The sequence below is a fragment of the Triticum aestivum genome, chromosome 5D (genome assembly GCF_018294505.1).
Source record: "Triticum aestivum cultivar Chinese Spring chromosome 5D, IWGSC CS RefSeq v2.1, whole genome shotgun sequence".
In the NCBI taxonomy this organism is placed as follows: domain Eukaryota; kingdom Viridiplantae; phylum Streptophyta; class Magnoliopsida; order Poales; family Poaceae; genus Triticum; species Triticum aestivum.
Genome location: NC_057808.1, coordinates 428,610,357 through 428,617,941, shown reverse-complemented (window position 1 = coordinate 428,617,941; position 7,585 = coordinate 428,610,357).

Here is a 7,585-nt window from a genome sequence, read left to right as displayed (position 1 = left end):
ACCTTCATGCAAAACTAGTTGCATGTCTGTCGATGGAACCGGTCTCATGAACATGGTCATGTAAGGTTGGTCCGGGCCGCTTCATCCAACAATACCGCCGAATCAAAATAAGACATTGGTGGTAAGCAGTATGACGATCACCGCCCACAACTCTTTGTGTTCTACTCGTGCATATCATCCACGCATAGACCTGGCTCGGATGCCACTGTTGGGAAACATAGCATGCAATTTCAAAAAAATTCCTACGCTCACGCAAGATCTATCTAGGAGATGCATAGCAACGAGAGGGAAGAGTGTGTCCACGTACCCTCGTAGACCGAAAGCGGAAGCATTTGACAACGTGGTTGATGTAGTCGAGCTCCTTCTCGTTCCGACCGATCAAGCACTGAACGTATGACACCTCCGAGTTCTACACACGTTCAGCTCGATGACGTCCCTCGAACTCTTGATCCATCAAAGTGTTGAGCGAGAGTTTCGTCAGCACGACGGCGTGGTGACGGTGATGGTGAAGTGATCCACGCAGGGCTTCGCCTAAGCACTACGAAGATATGACCGGAGGCGTAAACTGTGGAGGGGGGCGCCGCACACGGCAAACAATTGTTGGTGTGTGTTCTAGCGGTTCCCGCCTCATATATATAGGTTGGAGGGGAGGAGAGGCAGTCAAGGGGTCGCCCCAAGTAGGAGGAATCCTACTTGGGCACCTCCCAATTCGGCCTCCCCCTTCCATATTCATCCGGAGGGGGAAGGAAGGAGGAGGGAGGAGAGAAGGAAGGGGGAGGCCGAATTTCTCCCCTTCCTTTCTATCTTCCCCTCTTTCCTTCCCCCTTTTTTTGGCCTACATGGGGCGCACCAGCCCCCTAGGCCCATGTAGTTGCCGGGGGGATGCCCGGAACCCCTTCCGGTGACCCGATATGTACCCGGTGCCCCCGGAACACTTCCGGTGTTCGAATATCATCGTTCAATATATGAATCTGTACCTCTCGACCATTTTGAGACTCCTCGTCATGTCCATGATCTCATCTGGGACTCCGATCAACATTCGTTCACCAAATCACATAACTCATATAATACAAAATCGTCATCGAACGTTAAGCGTGCGGACCCTGCGAGTTCGAGAACTGTGTAGACATGACCGAGACACCTCTCTGGTCAATAACCAACAGTGGAACCTGGATGCTCATATTGGTTCCCACATATTCTACAAAGATCTTTATCGGTCGTACCGTAATGACAACATACATTATTCCCTTTGTCATCGGTATGTTACTTGCCCGAGATTCGATCATCGGTATCTTACCTAGTTCAATCTTGTTACCGGCAAGTCTCTTTGCTCGTTCCGTAATACATCATCCCGCAACTAACTCATTAGTCACATTGCTTGCATGGCTTATTATGATGTGCATTACCGAGAGGGCCCAGAGATACCTCTCCGATACCCGGAGTGACAAATCCTAATCTCGATCTATGCCAACCCAACAAACACCTTCGGAGATACCTATAGAGCATCTTCATAATCACCCAGTTACGTTGTGACGTTTGATAGCACACAAGGTATTCCTCCGGTATCCGGGAGTTGCATAATCTCATAGTCGAAGGAATATGTATTTGACATGAAGAAAGCAATAGCAATAAAACTGAACGATCAACATGCTAAGCTAACGGATGGGTCTTGTCCATCACATCATTCTCCTAATGATGTGATCCCGTTCATCAAATGACAACACATGTCTATGGCTAGGAAACTTAACCATATTTGATTAACGAGCTAGTCTAGTAGAGGCTTACTAGGGACACGGTGTTTTGTCTATGTATTCACACATGTATCAAGTTTCCGGTTAATACAATTCTAGCATGAATAATAAACATTTATCATGATATAAGGAAATATAAAATAACAACTTTCTTATTGCATGTAGGGCATATTTCCTTCAAGAACCACACACAAGTTATTACAATCTGGTTTTTATTGGCCTACTCTTTTCAAGGATGCTCGTAAGTTTGTCTCCTCTTGTGATGAATGACAAAGAATAGGTAATATTGGTAGACATTAGGAAATTCCTATGAACTATTCACTTGTTATTGAACCATTTGATGTTTGGGGCTTTGATTATATGGGACCTTTTCCATCCTCTAATGGGTATACACAGTTTTTGGTTGCTGTTAATTATGTCACTAAGTGGGTAGACGCTATTCCAACTAGTATTGCTGATCACAACACCTCCATTAAATTTTTTAAAGAAGTTATTTTCCCAAGGTTTGGAGTCCCTAGATATTGAATGACTGATGGTGGTTCACATTTTATTCATGGTGCTTTCCGAAAATTGCTTGCTAAATATGATGTCAACCATAGAATTGCATCCCCTTATCACCCTCAATCTAGTGGACAAGTTGAACTTAGCAATAGAGAAATAAAGTTAATACTGCAAAAGACTGTCAATGGGTCTCGAAAGAATTGGTCTAAGAAATTATATGGTGCACTTTGGGCTTACAGAATAGCTTATAAAAATCCTATGGGAATGTCTCCATATAAAATGGTTTACGGGAAAGCTTGTCATTTGCCTCTTGAGTTAGAACATAAAGCATATTGGGCAATTAAAGAACTCAATTATGACTTCAAACTTGCCGGTGAAAAGAGGTTATTTGATATTAGCTCTTTAGATGAATGAAAATCGAAGCCTATGAAAATGCCAAATTGTTCAAAGAAAAAAAATTAAAAGATGGCATGACAAAATAATCCAAAAGCGGGAATTCAAAGTGGGTGAGTATGTATTATTGTACAATTCTTGTTTTAGATTTTTTTGTAGGAGAACTTCTCTCCAAGTGCGAAGGACCATATATCATTGAAGAAGTTTATCATTCTGGAGCTATTAAGATCAATAATGCCGAAGACACTAGCCTGAAGGTGGTCAATGGACAAAGAATTAAGCACTATATCTCAGGTACACCTATTAATGTTGAAACTAACATTGTTCAGACTATGACACCAGAGAAATACATAAAAGAGACCTTCCAGAACACTCTAGAACCGTGAAAAGGAAGAAGTACGTGATACGGTAAGTAAATTTACTCCAAAAATTCCTCAAAAATATTTCCTGTCAGTTTTGGAATATTAGGAAAAAAAGAAACACACAGGAAGGCAGTCCAGGTGCACATTAGGTGGCGTGCCCTGGTGGGTAGTGGGCCCCTCGGGAACCTTCCCGACCCCGTTTTCCTATGGTATACTTGTTTCCCAAGATAAAAATTATTTATATATACCCCCAGACGATTTGACCACCGCATCGCGGAAATATCCTATGTTCTTGTTTCATGCCGTTTTTTCTGTCAGATCTAGATCGCCATGGCTTCACCAAGCTCTTCGAAGGATAAATTCTATGAGAAGGTCATCAACCCCTACCTACCGGAGGTGATGAAGCAGCACCCTCAACCCATTGAGATGCGTGAGGGGGTGCTCCACATCCGGGATGTTCAAGGGCCCAAGAAGACGGGAAGCGTGGAGGCCAGGCTCGAGGCAGTGGCGCAGGAGATCTTCAAGTGCCAATGGATGGTGGAGCATGCACTTAGTGCCAACAACTCCATGATCACGGAATTCACCCGTGATCACAAGGTGGATGTCCAGTCTATGAAGAACATCGTTTTCCACTTGAAGGAACAAATCAATTATCTTCAAGGCCAAATTTATGATCTCCAAAATCAAAATTTTGAGTAAGAAGCAAGGTTCAATGGTATGAGTTTAGCTGCAAGTTTCAGAACTCAGGAGACTCGCGCATCCTCTTATGATGTTGAACCTATGCCATGGAAGCCGGAAGACAAGCCTACCACTTCTTCATCACCAAAGAAGGAGACTTGAGTACACGGGTATGGGCACTCCCCTTGGCTTTCGCCAAGCTTGGGGGAGATGCCCGGTATCGTATTGCCATCACTTTCATTATCTTTACCTATCTTAGTTCAGTCCTTAGTTATTTCATGATTTAGTTGAATAAAAGTTTAGTATGATCTATTTTCGAGTGCTAGTTTCATGATCTATCTATGGAATCGAGTGAGAGTTATATAATAAAGATTAGTTTGAGTTTTTTGTTTCTTTACTTTTTGTTTCAATCAAAATAAAGGAAATAAGGAAAAAGATCATATGCTAATCTTATGGAAAGTAATGACATCACGTAAGGAAAAGTATAAGTGGTAAAATCTATTGAAAGTTGACAAACATAGCATTGGTCAATGATGCAATTCATTAAAGAATTAATAAGGGAAGAGAAGATTCACATGCAAATATACCATCTTGGACATCTTTTATGATTGTGAGCCCCCATCAAGTATTCAATGTCAAATTGTGGATGTTGGAAAAGGAAGACAACGTAATGATTTATGTTTGTTCATATTCACAAAGAAGTTATATTTTCATAGATCCTCCAACATGTGGTGCTTGCCCAGTATCTTTGCTAGCCAAAAATCCGTACCAAGTAGAGATACTACTTGCGCATCTTAAACCCACTTTCATGTTATGAGAGTCCACCATACCTACCTATGGACTGAATAAGATCCTTCAAGTATGTTGTCATCAGTGCATAAGGCAATAAAAATTGCGTCTAAATATGCTTGATCTTTTATTGTAAGGGAAAATAAGCGTTCTACAAACTTATGATGGCAAAGTAATAAAAGCAACGGACTGTATAATAAAGGTTGCTATCATAAGGGGCAATATAATGTGACATTCTTTTGCATTAAGAGATCGTGCATCCAAAAGTAAAAAATGCATGACAACCTCCGTTTCCCTTTGCGAAGGGCCTATTGCTACTTCTTGAGCTTGCGTTGGTTTTTCCCTTGAGGAGGAAAGGGTGATGCAGCAAAGTAGAGTAAAAATTTCCCTCAGCTTTTGAGAACCAAGGTATCAATCCAGTAGGAGACAACGCGCAAGTCACCGAATACCTGCACAAACTAACACCAACTTGCACCCATCGTGATAAAGGGGTTGTCAATCCCTTCACAGTTATTTGCAAAGTGAGATCTGATAGAGATGGATAAATGGTAAAGTAATATTTTTGGTATTTTTTGGTTTATGGAACGGAAAGTAAAAGGTTGAAAAGGAAGTAAATAGGAAACTAAAATTGTAGATCAAAAACTTATATGACGGAAAATAGACCCGGGGGCCATAGGTTTCACTAGAGGCTTCTCTCAAGATAGAAAATATTACGGTGGGTGAACAAATTACTGCCGAGCAATTGATAGAAAAGCGCAAAGTTATGACGATACCTAAGGCAATGATCATGAATATAGGCTTCACGTCCGTATCAAGTAGACCGACTCCTGCCTGCATCTACTACTATTACTCCAAACATCGACCGACTCCTGCCTGCATCTAGAGTATTAAGTTCATGAAGAATAGAGTAACGCATTAAGTAAGATGACGATGTAGCGGGATAAACTCAAGCAATATGATGAAAACCCCATCTTGTTATTCTCGATGGCAACAATACAATACGTGCCTTGCTGCCCCTACTGTCACTGGGAAAGGACACCGTAAGATTGAACCCAAAGCTAAGCACTTCTCCCATTGCAAGAAAAACCAATCTAGTTGGCCAAACCAAATCGATAGTTTGAAGTGACTTGCGAAGATATCAAATCATGCATATAAGAATTCAGAGAAGATTCAAATAATATTCATAGATAAGCTGATCATAAATCCACAATTCATCGGATCTCGGCAAACACACCGCAAAAGAGTATTACATCGAATAGATTTCCAAGAACATCGAGGAGAACATGGTATTGAGAAACAAAGAGAGAGAAGAAGCCATCTAGCTACTAGCTATGGACCCGTAGGTCTGAGGTAAACTACTCACGCTTCATCGGAGAGGCAATGGTGTTGATGTAGAAGCCCTCCGTGATCGAATCCCCCTCCGACAGGACGCCGGAAAAGGCCCCTAGATGGGATCTCACGGGTACAGAAGGTTGCGGCGGTGGAAAAGTGTTTTCGTGGCTCTCCTGGTAGGTTTTGGGATATTTGAGAATATATAGGCGGAAGAAATAGGTCGGTGGAGTCACGAGGGGGCCACAAGGGTGGGGGGCACGCCCTACCCCCTGGGCACGCCCTCCGTCCTTGTGGCCACCTCGTGGCTTCTCTGACTTGCACTCCAAGTCCTCTGGATGTCTTCTGGTCCAAGAAAAATCATTGCGAAAGTTTCATTCCATTTGGACTCCGTTTGATATTCCTTTTCTGCGAAACTCTAAAACAAGGAAAAAACAGAAATTGGCACTGGGCTCTAGGTTAATAGGTTAGTCCCAAAAATAATATAAAACAACATATTAATGCATATAAAACATCCAAAACAGATAATATAATAGCATGGAACAATCAAAAATTATAGATACGTTGGAGACGTATCACCTATCTTTTATTTTTATGCAAGAGTCAATAGTATTCCCTTCTATTCCTTTTACTTTTCTCTTTTGCAAGCATCACGTGCTGGGGAAAGATCTAGGCACATATATCCAGTTGGATATGAGTGATCATGAGTAATTATTGTTGACATTACCCTTGAGGTGAATAAGTTGGGAGGCAAAACTATAAGCCCCTATCTTCCTATGTGTCTGGTTGAAACTTTATGCTCCATATATATGTTGTGAGTGTCAGCAATCATAGAAGACTAAATGATGGTTGAGTATGTGGACTTGCTGAAAAGGTCCGACATGAGACCCTTCCTGAAAATATGATGAATTGCAATTGCATTGTTAACTGAGAACATAGTTTATTCGTTTTCATGAAAGATTATGCCTTATACTTCGATGTTGTGATGAATTGTTAGTTGCTCATAAGAAGTTTTATGATAAATTTATTGTTGTTATAATAATGATCATGATGCTACTATGTTCGTATTTTGTTTTTATCGACACCTCTCTCTCTAAACATGTGAACATGATTCTCGATATCGACTTTCGCTTGAGGACAAACTAGGAATAAGCTTGGGGGAGTTTGATACGTCCATTTCGCATCATGTTTTTCTACTGTTATTTGTAGTGTTTTCATTCAATATAACACTTTATGGAGTAATTCTAATGCCTTTTCTCTCGTAATATGCAAGGTTTACATAAAGAGGGAGAATACCGGCAACTAGAATTCTGGACCTGAAAAAGCTATGTCAGAGATACCTATTCTGCACATCTCCAAATGAGCTGAAATTTTACGGAGATTTATTTTGGAATATATAAAAAATATTGGAGAAAAGAGATACTAGAGGGGGCCACTGATGACCCACAAGTATAGGGGATCAATCGTAGTCCTTTCGACAAGTAAGAATGTCGAACCCAACGAGGAGCAGAAAGAAATGACAAGTGGTTTTCAGCAAGGTAATTTCTGCAAGCACTGAAATTGTCGGTACCAAGTAATTTGATAGCAAGATAATTTGTAACAAGCAAGTAACGGTAACGGTAAATAAAGTGCAGCAAGGTAGCCCAATCCACCACGTACACGATATCCCACTGTACTAACACATTGCACAACCAGTTTAACCCACTCTTCACGAAATCCCAATTTCAGCAGAATACCTTCTAGAAACGTCCATTCAACCCGGTCATATGTCTTCACTACAAA